A 12,677-nucleotide genomic window follows, 5' to 3' on the forward strand; every position below is an offset into this window, starting at 1 on the left:
AAAGAATGTCAGCAATACATTTTGGTTTTAAAATGCACATGGCACTTAAAAATCAGCTCAAGTGACTATAGTTTGCATGTGGAAAAGTAATGTGAAGTGTTTTTATGCATACGCTTGCACCTCAGCATCATCGTCTTGAATCCTTTTTGAGAAGCAAGCAGTAAAATATCAGCAGTATAATTTAGACTGAGAAGTAACAGCTAGATGCTGCTGTGGGTGATGATTGATGTTTAGGAAAAATGTATCAGAAAATAATTGTGATATTACAAATAGCTGGGTTTTTTTAGTGTGTGTCTTGTATGGTGGAGAAGTATTCACTTTAAATATTGAAGCTTGGCTAATATGCTTTTTCTTTTGTTTGGATCCCTTTAGCAGCATTCAGGGTCATATTCTGGCCTCAATGCTCCAGCTTTACAGAAAAAAAATGATTTCTCTTAGAGAAATTTGAAAGTTATATTAAAATTAAAATTTGTACTTTGTTGTATTGCTATTTGGATTTCTTAGACACATTACAGTGGTTTAGGATAACTTAAGTTTTTTATTTTCTTTTGTTGCCTAACGTTTTTTTCATAATACTTGCAAGTGGTTTCTGTAGACACAACCTGAATGATTGGAAAAACAGAGTTATCTGAAGACGTAGAAAGCCACAGGTAGAAAATAACGTGTTTTTTTGTGTATGATTTTTTACAAGAAAGAAATCTTTGAATTCCATCAGAAATAGTAAATTTGGATCAGACTAGTGTAAATAATTCCCAAAAATGAGCCAGGAAAAGGAGCCTCAAGTACAAAACACTTGAAGGAACTAATAATTCTCTAGAGATGCAAAAACGTGGCAAATAAAATGTTTAACTCTATCAGCCATCTCTTGACTTAAAAAAAAAAAAAGTCATAAAAAGCATTACTAAAACAGGGGTTGCGAGTTAGTAATGTTCCTTAGGAAAGGAAGGCAGAGGAAGGCATAGTTTGACAACCAGATGCTGTACTAGGCACTTTCATGTGTAATATTCTTATTTAATCTTCCAACAGCACACCACCATAGAAGGCCTTTGTGTGTGTGTGTGTGTGTGTGTGTGTGTGTGTGTGTGTGTAAGGAAGGTTGACCCTGAGCTAACATCTATGCCAATCTTTATTTTATATGGGATGCCGCCACAGTGTGGCTTGACATGTGGTGCTAGGTCGGGCCCGGGGTCTGAACTTGTGAATCCCGGGCTGCTGAACCAGAGCGTGCAGACTTAACCACTAAACCACCTGGCTAGCCCCAGAAAGCCATTTTTACAAATGTGGGAACAGGCTCAAAGGTTATATAACTTGACTACAAAGTAAGTGCAGAGCCAGGATTGGAACCCAGGTATGTCTGATTCCAAATCAAGTCTCCTTTAATTATGCCAGGCTGCTTAGGACTTTATATTGACATTACTCTAAGATTTAGCAGTTTGAATAGAATTTTTAAACTGTAATACCAATGTTTAATTGCATTTATTGCTAAGAATGAATATCATTTTGAGAAAATTCAATTTCTGACACAAAGGAATTGGTTTAGTGTAATGTTTGCCCTTGTTTATATCTGTATAATGAATATAATTACATTACCCAATGAAACGGATGAAATAGATAGCTTATTTCTGCTACAGGAAAAAAAAAATCTGTGTTTTCTGTAAGTGTAAAGTTACAGCATTAAAAAGCATTTTTATTTTGGCATTAGAAAAACTGTTCAAGATTTCTCTTTTAAAAGTAGTTTTTATTGTTTATTTTTTCTGTTGTAGAAGAGTCCAAAGGATTGTATTGTCTAATAATGCCTGTATGTACCTTGATTTGAGAGTATTTTGATGGTGAGATCTCTAATAGAGCTATATATGTATTAAAAACTTAGGTGTATTCATTGACCACTTGGGAAATTAAGTATATAAACAGGGGTTCCTAAAAAACCCAATATCACATAATACAGTTTTCTTTTTTTTAAACAAATATGGGATCATAGTATACATGTTACTCCTTATCTTGCTTTCTTTTCATTTAATACCATAGACATCTTTCCAGGTGAATACATATAAATTTGACTTCTAATAGCTGTATAATAGTCCATAGTATGCTTGTATCATAAATTATTAAGCCTTTATGCCAATAATGGATTCAATTTGTCCCTCCCACCACTTTTTTTTTTGCCATTTCCTTTCTTTCTTGGTATTATAAACAATGTTACGAGAAACATCTTTATATGTCCATTTAACTCCTATGTGTTGGTGTCATTTTTCACTAGGATAAATTCTCCTGTCTGTGGGATTGCTGGGACGAAAGATAAATGTATTTTATAATTTAACAGATTTTAAAATATCTTATTTTCCAAAGAATTTATTTTCTTAAAGGTTCCTGTAATCTACATTGCCAACACACACAGTCACAAACACTGAATGCTGTCTGTCAGCTTTTAATTTTTGCCAGTCTGAAACTGTGAAATGAAATGTTATCGCATTAATTTATATTTCCTCAACTTATAATTAGGTTGACATTGTGTACGTGTTCATTTTTATTTGTCTATTGGGTGGCTTATGTTAGCAATTTTTAGTTCTTAAAAAAATCTTAGAAATGCTAATCCTTTATCTGTCATATGTCTTACATCTCTTTTTCTCCAAATATGTCATGACCCTTGACTTTATGGTGTATTTTTGCTTACATAGATGTTATAAAATTTAAGCAGTCACATCTATCAATTTAGGTAAGTAGGTCTCTTATGTTGCTTAAGAAGACTTCCCCCAGCCAAGATTATGTACATTCTCTATATTTTGTTAGAGTATTTTATAATTTTTATTTTTTTGCATTTAGCTCTTTAAAGCATTCATATAGTTATAAAGATTTATTGTAATTTCTCTCAGTGAATAGACACTTATGGCAAATATTATATTAATAAATAATCAGTTCTTCTCACTGTATGTTGCACTTCTTCTTTCATTCTTATATTAGGTTTTCTTATGTTTTTGGATCAATTTTGGACTCCTTTCTTTTCCACTAAACAGAGATTCTTGAAACCTCAGGGACTCGTATATAGGCTTTGAAGCATCCGTAAATTCCCTGAAATTTTATGCATAGCTTTCATCAGATTTGCAGAGGATTATGTGATTCCTAATGGTAAGAGTCACTGATTTTTAGTAGATGGTTTATATTTAATCGAGTCAGTGTGTTCTTTATTTTTATTATGAACATATTAGAACTTGCAGTTTGTGAGTTACATTTAGGATATAAGCACATTAATTATGAAAAATTTCTCTGGGGTGTTATGGTGAAAAAACTTCATTTTATTAAAATGTATACTTAATTTTCCTAATGGGATTTGGAAGATGACATGAAGTCAAAATGAAAACTGTTACTTAGCGTACTACTTAGTTACTTAGCTCGTTACTTAGAACTGTGCATGTCAGAATTTGTTGCTTTTACAAAGTAGTTCTTTCTGATTCTCAAGAGCACACCTGTTACTATTGCTGACTGATAGAACACTGCAATGAAGCCTTTATTACATAAATGTTAGAATTATGTGCTTGATAATTTTATTGTTTATGTGGGGCCTAAGAATTTAAAATAATATTTGTTGTTGATCTGCTTATAACATCACTATGTAAGTTTATGAATGCATTAGGACATAATCTTTTAAATGAGGACAGTAACTCAGAATGTATTATGTAGCCGTTACATTGGTGAAAATTATGTTACTATGTTCTTGAAATGCTCCTAAACTAGTAAACTAACTCCAGGGCCAAGGTTGAGACTGCGCTTTGGAATTTGGTACTTATTTCTAAGTGCTTAAAACCATAAAACAATACCTGTAAAATGTTCCCAAGAATGATAAATTTCTCTGCTTCTGAAGTTGTTTGGAAACCTCACAGTAGCTACTGTTTAGAGGACTTTGGATTAACTGGAATGCAGTCACTCTAGAATTGCTAGTTGGTGCCTCACTTAAGAGTCCTGGATAGGATGTCTAGTGTCATGGTGTAGTCACCTGAAACAGTTGATCTCAGTTAAGAGCATCCTAGGAAGTCTCTCTACCACTACTCTGTTAAGCCTTGTAATAGCTTTTGGCAGTCAGTGAAATTGAGATAATAATACTCAAACACTGCTCTCCAGAAAGACTGCTTTTGAGGGATGTACTTATACATGAACTTTATAATCATGCTTCACTATAGCCTAATTATTTACAGTTATCTACTCGTCTCCTAGTAGCTGCGTTCATGTACTCTGCCTTCCTGCCTGTTAACTGTAGATTAACTGCCTATTGGGCTACTTGTGCACCTGATCCTATTCCTTCACCTACTTAAAAAACATGCTTCCATGAGTTTTCCCTCATTCTCCTATAATCATCATTTTCTCTCTTTCTGCTGGATTATTCTCATTAGCATATGAACATGCTATTATTTCTCCCAACCGAAAAACAGAACGGTAGTTTCTCTTGACTCCTTTCTTAGCCAAGCTTGGTCCCATATTTCAGCTTCCCTTTGCAGTAAAACTCCAAAAAATTGTCTGTTCTCGCTGTCTCTAATTGCCAAAGTCACCAGTAACTTCCCTAAATCCTATAGTCAATTTTTGATCTTCATCTTGCTTGACCTATCAGCAGACTCTGACACAATTGATCACTTCCTTTTTTTTAATAGACTTCTTTACTTGGCTTCCAAGATAACATACTCTTGGTTTTCTTCCACCTCACTGGTCGCTTCTCTGTCTGCTGTGTTAGATTCTCCTTTTCTCCTCAACCTGTTAACACAAGAACACCCCAGGGCTCAGTTCTTGGAACTCTTCTCTATTTGCTCTCTCTTAGTTGGTGATTTTATGTGCTGACAACTTCCAAAAATATATTTCTAATTCAGATCCATTTCCTAAACATCAGGTTCATGTAATTTGTTGCCCCTTTGAAATTTTCTTTGAGTAATTAATAGACTTCTCAAACTCAGTAGTCTAAAATGGATGTCCTGATATCTCTGTCCACTGCTTCACCCCACCCGACCGTAACCCATTTTATTTCTGACCTTCCCCATCTCAGTTGGTAGCAGCTCCATTCTTCCAGTTGCTAGGGTTTTACTTGACTTTTCTTTTTCTCGCACTCTGCATCTAATCTGTCAGAAAAATCTTGTTAGCTTTACTTTCAAAATATTTCTAGAATATGACTACTACTCAACACTTTCGCTGTTATCCCCCTAATTCAAGATACCATCATCTCTTCCCTGGATTACTGCCATGTTTTAACTAGTCTGTCTGATTCCACACTTGCCTCCCTACAGACTATTCTTAATATAACAGCTAGAGTGATCCTTTTAAAATGTAAATCAAATCATGACCCTCCTCTGCATAAAACTCTTTAGAAGATTCCTGATTAGAGTATTGCTACTTGCTTTTAAAACAAAGTCCACAATCTTAACTGACTAAACACAATACATGACTTTGTTCATTCATGCATTAGGTGATGTTTTGGTGGATGGTTTTCCTCTACATGGGTGATTCAGGGTCTTGAGTGCCTTCTGTCATGTAGTTCTGCCATTGTTTCAGGCTTTGGAGTTCTCTACTTGTCAGCCTGGGAAGAGGCACGGGAGGGGTCAGGAGGTCCCCCCTTCTAAATTTCTTTGGCTTCTTTTACCCTCACATTATTGGTGAGGACTAGTAACCGTGTATATGTAAGAGGAATGAGGCTGGGACGTGGGGTTTTTAGCTGGCACTCGCCACTTACAGCTGTACCATGGAAGAGGGGAACATACATTTGAATTTTTTGAACCCTTCTGAATCAATCTTAAAATTTATTTAGACTTGTTTTATGACACAGAATATAAATGTCTTGGTAAATGTTCTGTGTGAACGTGAAGAATGTATATTCTGTTGTTATAGTGTAGAGTATGCTGTGAATGTTAATTAGGTCCAGTTGGTTGATAAAGTTGTTCCAGTCTTCTATATCCTTGATTTTCTTTCTGCCTACTTATTCCATCAATTATAGAGAGAGGGGTTTTGAAGTTTCTGATGATAATTGTGGATTTGTCTATTTCTCCTTGAAGTTCTGTTACTTTTTTGCTTCATGTATTTTGAAGTACTGTCATTAGGTGCATGTCATGTCTACTTGATTAATTAACCCTTTTTTCGTTATGAAATGATCCTCCTTCTCCTTGGTAATATTCTTTGCTCTGAACCCTGCTTGGTCTGATATTAATATAGGCACTTTAGTTTTCTTCTTTTTCTTTTCTTTTCTTTTTTTGCTGAGGAAGATTAGCTGTGAGCTAACATCTGTTGCAATCTTCCTCTTGTTTTGCTTAAGGAAAATTAGCCCTGAGCTAACAGCTGTGCCAATCTTCCTCTTTTTTTTTTTTTTTTTAATAGTTTGGCACCTGAGTTAACATATGTTGCCAATCATCTTTTTTTTTTCTTCTTCTCCTCCCCAAAGCTCCCCAGTAAATAGTTGTATATTCTGGTTGTAGGTCCTTCTAGTTCTGCTGTGTGGGATGCCGCCTCAGCATGGCTTGATGAGCAGTGCTAGATCTGCTCCCAGGATCCGAACTGGTAAATCCCTGGGCCACTGAAATGGAGCATGAGAACTTAACCACCGGGCACCGGGCCAGCCCCAGTCTTCCTCTGTTTTGTATGTGGGTTGCTAGCACAGCATGGCTGACGAGTGTTATAGGTCCTTGCCCAGGATCCGAACTGGCAAAGCTGGGCCGCTGAGGTGGAGCCTGCTGAACTCAACCACTAGGCCATGGGGCCGGCCCCTAGTTTTCTTTTGATTAGTGTCAGCATCGTATATCTTTTCCTAGTCTTTTAAGAATTAACCTGTTTGTATCTTTTTATTTAAAGTGGATTTCTTGTAGATAACTTGTAGTTGGGGCTTGCATCCAATTTTACAACTCCCTTGTAAATGGGAGCATTTAGAGCATTTACTTTTAGTGTAATTAGTGATATGGTTGGGTTTAAATCTCTGAGTTACTATTTGTTCCATTTATTACCTGTTCCCCTTTTTTTCTCTTTTTCTGCCTTCTTGAGGCTTAACTGAGTATTTTTCATTCTGTTTTATCTCATCTGATGACTTATTAGCAATGCTCTTTTTTGTGTTTTTTTAGTGGTTGTTTTAGGGTTTATGGTACACATTATACTGCTTCATGTATAGTATAACAACCTTAATCTTTGTACTTCTATGTCCTCTCTCCTGGTTTTTTGCTATTATTATTATACATTTTACTTCAACATATAAGTCCTACAATACATTATTATTTTTGTTTTAAGCAATCAGTTATCTTAAAGAGATTAAAAAAAATTTTAAGTATTTTATATTTATTCATACATTTTCCATATCCAGTGCTCTTCATTCCTTTGCAGATATAGATGCAGATTTCCATCTGATTCATCTTCCTTCATCCTGAAGAATTTTTTAAAAAATTGCTTATACTTAAAGTCTCCTGGTGATGAATTCTTTTCACTTTCGCATGTCTGCAAAAGTTTTTATTTGCCTTAGCATTTGAAAGATATTTTTGCTGGGTATAGGATTTTAGGTTGACATTTTTTCTTTCAGTAGTTTAAAAATGTCGCTCCATTGTCTTTTGGCTTGGATTGTTTCTGATGAGAAGGCTGCCATTATTCTTGTATTTGTTCAGCTGTACATAATGTCTTTTTTGTTCTTTGACTGCTTTTAAGTTTTCCCTAGATTTTCAGTAATTTAATTATGATTGGCCCTGCTGTGTTTTTCTTCATGTTTCCTGTGCTTGAGGTTGGTTGAGCTTCTTGGACTTGTAGGTTTATAGTTTTCATTAAATTTGGAAATTTTGGGTCATTTTTCCTTCAAATAGTTTTTATGTATCCTTTTTCCTCTCCTTCAGAGACTCAGATTACACATATATTGGCTACATAAGTTGTCCCATAGTTCATTGATGTTTAGTTCATTTTTCCTAGTCTTTTTACTTTTTGTATTGTTTGAGATAGTTTTTACTCCTGTGTCTTCAGTTTGGTAATCTGTTGTTCTATAATGTGTAATCTGCTTTTAATTCCATCCAGTGTTTGTTTAACCTCAGGCATTTTTTTCCCCATTTTTAGAATTCATTTTGGATTCTTAAAAAACCTTCCATTTCCTCTCCTTAACATGCCCTTACTTTCCTTTATGTTCTTGAACAAATGGAATATTGTTATAATAACTCTTTGATGTCCTGTCTACTAATTTTCTCGTCTGTGTCATTTCTGGGTTGCTGTTTGTTAATTTGCTTTTCTCTTCAATATGGATATTTTCCTGCTTCTTTACGTGCCTGGTAATTTGTAATTTGATGCCAGACATTATGAATTATACCCTGTTAGGTCCTAGGTATTTTCATATACATATAAATATTCTTAAGCTTTGTTTTGGGACACATTCAGGTTACCTAAAAACAGTTTGATCCTTTCGAGGTTTGCTTTTAAGTTGTTAGATGGGGCCAGAATAGGCTTTAGTTGAGATTAATTTTGCTCCACTGCTGAGGCAGTACCTTTGCAGTTCCTTTCAGAGTGCTTTGCCCAATGCCCTGTGTGTTACAAGGTTTTTCCACTTTGGCTGGTGGGGATGGTGTTTGAGTGAACTGCAGAGATTGTTCCTCCTGCCCGTTTTGGGTGGCCTTAGTTTCTTGACACATAGGCACTGATCTCTGCTGAAAATTCTCTTTTTTGCAACTGTGTCCTCTTTCGCATTCTGCCCAGCAACTCCAGCTGCCTTGGCCTCCCTGAACTCCCACTTCTGGCTTCTTAATTCAAGGAGACTTGAGCCCCATCTGAGTTCTCTCTCTCTGTGCTGTAGCCTGGAAACTCTATTCAAGCAGTCACATGACTCACCTCATTTCCTTTCTCTCTTTCAGGGATCAGCTGATTTTTGGTCTAATGTCCAGTGTCTGAAAACAGTTGTTATATATTTTATCTGTTATTTTTCAGTTGTGGGCAGGAGGATAAATCCCGTTACTCCATCTTAGCTGGAAATGGAAGCCAGGTGACCTAGTTATCTTTGATTGTGTATCCCCAGGTTGACTTAGGCTAAAGAAGTGAAGTTGGATAATTTGAATTAGACTTGACAAAACTAATTTTGTAAACTCAGGGAAGAAATGGTGTTTTATCCTTCTCTATTTCCTCATAATCTCTAGCATCGTGTTGAGCAGAGAGCCTTAGTAAATTGTTTACTGAAAGTTAGAGGAAAGTCTTATTCGTAATAGCCACACCTCCTTCCTTTCCCATGGAGTTTCAAGTGGACTTTAGTCAATTAAAATTCTTTTGCATGTTACTAATTTTATTCTGACTTCAAGAAACCAGTCCTTATTGCATCTCTTCAGATGCAGCTGAGTTCAAGATGGACACTCATTCTGACTGCCATGAAGTATCTGGCTTCAGAAGAGGTTTCTGCTTTTCCTGTTAGTATGATTGTTGAGCTGGTTGATCACATCCTTGCTGGGTGTGGGTGATGGACAGTCCTCTTTAGAGGCTTCTTTCCTGTATTCCTTGTGTAATACCCCTATTCCAAGCTAAGTGGTACAGAAGGGAATCGTAAGAGATCATGGTGCCAGTAGTAGTTATATTAATTACATTGTATCTACAGAAAATACACCTAGTTTATCTGAAGGTGAACATTATTATTATAGTTACTAGATCTTCAACTTTACATGATATAATTCTTGCTAAAGGTAGTTAGGTTGTACTGAACCTATGGGTACTGTGAAGTGTCAAGGAGAGTATTTTTTAATTGAAATTGTTGGATTCTCCATTTGGAAGATGGTGGTTTGAAAAATTGCACATTGATTTGGTACTTGTGTAACAATTTAAAACTGGCTTTAGAGGGAAAATAATGCCTATTTTCCTAAATTCCAGTAGAATTTAGGAATCATCCATTAGTATCACCTTATATATTTCCCTTATTTATTCCTCAGTTTGTGACATAGCTGGAAATAAGTGATTTGTACAATTAAGCATACAGAGATGAGTTTAGAGAATCATTGGATGTTGTCTGGGCTGGGAGAGAGGAACTCTGTTGGAAAACACCATAAAGTTTTGCTCAGCATGGTTATGGATTTGAGGCTAAGTGGCTGTGTGGTTACAGACTAGCTCTTGGCATATTTCTAATTATAAATTATGCTTGAGTTGGGCTTAATGAATGTAATTTAGAGATGTTATTGGTTCATCGATAACCTATTCCTAGCATGTATTCCGTTTATGCTTTGAAGCAAAACAGTATAGGAAATGGGCTGATCAATCCAGTTTATTTTTTTCTGGTAAATAAGTCAGAAGGTAGATGTTGGTAGCCGAGTCTCCATACTTGTCTTTAGACAATGACTTCTTTAAGTTCTCTGATGCTCTTGTGTTTTCAAAATAATGCCTGTTGCAGTATACTTGAGGTTTTAGTTAATAGTAACTTTTTTTTAAAAAAATGAAGTCTTTAAAAAAAATCTAGCTGCACAGCATAAACATCATAACTAAAATCCTGCTGCAAAAATGAATTTTTATTTGGTCTTCAATAAAGAGTTATAAATTTTACCCTATTTTTGTTTTCTTGAAGAGCTTGGTGATTAATTAGGGTTATCTATGGTTCTTTCAGTATCCAAGGTGTGATGTAAAATGACAATATTTTAAGTATTCAGTGATAAGAAATATGTTTTGAATATAGGGAGGAATGTTGGAGGTTTGAAGAAATTGAGTTGTTGGATTAAAATAAAATCCTTCCTCAACCTTGCATTTGACTTAGTTCTTTAAGCTTTCTTCTTGTCAAACTGAAACGACTTCAGCAGTCAGTTTTGACACTTAGATTCTTGATCAAATATTACTGAAATTTATGATTATTTTGTATTTGGATGTTAGGAAGCTGCCTCCAATTGACGGCATTTTTTTATTTCATCATAATTTTATTGCTTTTTAAGAAAACGCATCCATCTCTTTAATAAAATGTTGTGTATTCCCGGTGTGTTGTACACGTTTGGCAGAAAACCAACTCAGCTCTGTTGTTTTCTTCATAGAAAAGCTAATTGGAAAGACTGGCTTGACATGATCTTAAGGTATATTTTGTTAGACAGCTTCTTCGTTTTGTTAAATCGGATAGAATAAAACTGCTCACCCTTGTCCTCTAGAACATGAATTTATCTTCCTTTCATGTTTTGAAGGTTAAAACAAAAAAGCAAACTTCTGATGATATTTTAGTATTTGATATTTTATCAAAATAGGATTCTCAGCTAGTAAAGCAAAAGGTATGTGTGTCTTTGGCTCTTGAACCTGGGAATTGTTAGCCATAGTCTCTGACTTGCAATGAGCCTGTCTAGGAATGTCTGATTGATGAGGTGCCATTGTGTGCCCTTTTTCTTTTGTCCTAGGTTGGAACTCTGTGACTAATGAAGCCTGTGACTAGTTATTGTCTAGTCTTCCTCATGACCACTCTGACTTCCCTTTCTTCTTCTTTTACTTGTTTTGAATCTCTTCCTTCTTTACTGTTGGACCTATGTTTCTTAAATGGTTTTCTGCTTTTCCCACCAATACCAAGCCATCATGACCTCTGAACCTTCATCTGTACCAGACAATAATAACTAACAATTGTTGAATACTTGTCGTGTAATAGGCATATTTTAAATGTTTTATATGTATAACTTCATTTAATATAGGTGATGCTTGTTCTGCTGCCCTCAGAGTTATTGAAAAGATCAGTTGTTCTTCAAATGATATAATGAATGTGAAATTGTAAACTATAAAAACGACAAATATAAGGTGCTATTAATAGTGATAATAATATATCTACTTTCTCTTTGCAGTTGTTGCGTTTTTGGTTTGACGTAGTTTAGAGTTGACATTTCTTGATGCTGTAGGCTTTCCCTAGTGCCCCACCACATGGGATCACACTTGTCTAAGTGTTCAGATAAATCAAATGATTTTGTTACGTGAGTTACAGATTTGACATTCAGATTAATTATTTTTTTCCTCTCTTAGGAAGGAGTAAAAGTTGCTGGCAATTCATGTTATCTGATCCTAAAGATAGAAAGCTATTTACTTTCATGTAAATTATTGAAAAGTCCTGGCTTTTTAACATGATTGAACTTTCTTCACTCTTTCCTGCTAGTCCTTGCCAACTTGGCAGTTTAAGGATAGATTTTTATCAAATGCAAATTAAATTTGAATTGTGATGGGGATTTTTGTGTGTTAATATGTGCACATAAATGTATAAAGTAAGTCCTTCGCTTCTAAGTAATTTTTTTAAAGCATTAGTGATAGTCAAATTAGTGAAGAAAGAACCCACGCCTCTTTCTCCACTATGGAAAATGTTTTATGTGATAGTTCCTTTAGTGTCAGTTTTCCTACAGTGATTCATTGTCACATTCCTAAATAGAGGGGGAAAAATGTATCCTGTATCCTTTAATTTAGGAATTTCAACTTATTTTTTCACTCGAATATAAAATAGAATAGGTTGTACTGTTAGATTTGTTGTTAGAATTATGAGAATCTCGAAGAACAGCATTGAATCTTACACAGCTTCAAAGGCTTTTTAACTCAGATCAACAGTTATTTGCCATTCTGCATTCAGAATTTGATAGGCCAGAAAGAGAGAGACTATGTGGGATAAACTGTTAATGATCACCATTTTCATCATATATTATTGCTCTTTCTACTGGTCAGCCCTACTGAAAGTTTAACGTATAGTTGCTATATACAATTTCATGAATGGAGTAGTGATTTGGTTTGCATGT

The 12,677-nt window shown here is 35.1% G+C and overlaps 1 protein-coding gene across 7 annotated transcripts in view; it reads left to right on the forward strand.

The window, feature by feature from the left end:
- HS2ST1 (heparan sulfate 2-O-sulfotransferase 1) overlaps positions 1-12,677 on the forward strand; it is a 166,909-nt gene that overhangs the window by 1,528 nt on the left and 152,704 nt on the right. The gene's annotated exons all lie outside the window — the stretch shown is intronic.

This window comes from Equus asinus, chromosome 16, assembly GCF_041296235.1.
Source record: "Equus asinus isolate D_3611 breed Donkey chromosome 16, EquAss-T2T_v2, whole genome shotgun sequence".
NCBI lineage: Eukaryota > Metazoa > Chordata > Mammalia > Perissodactyla > Equidae > Equus > Equus asinus.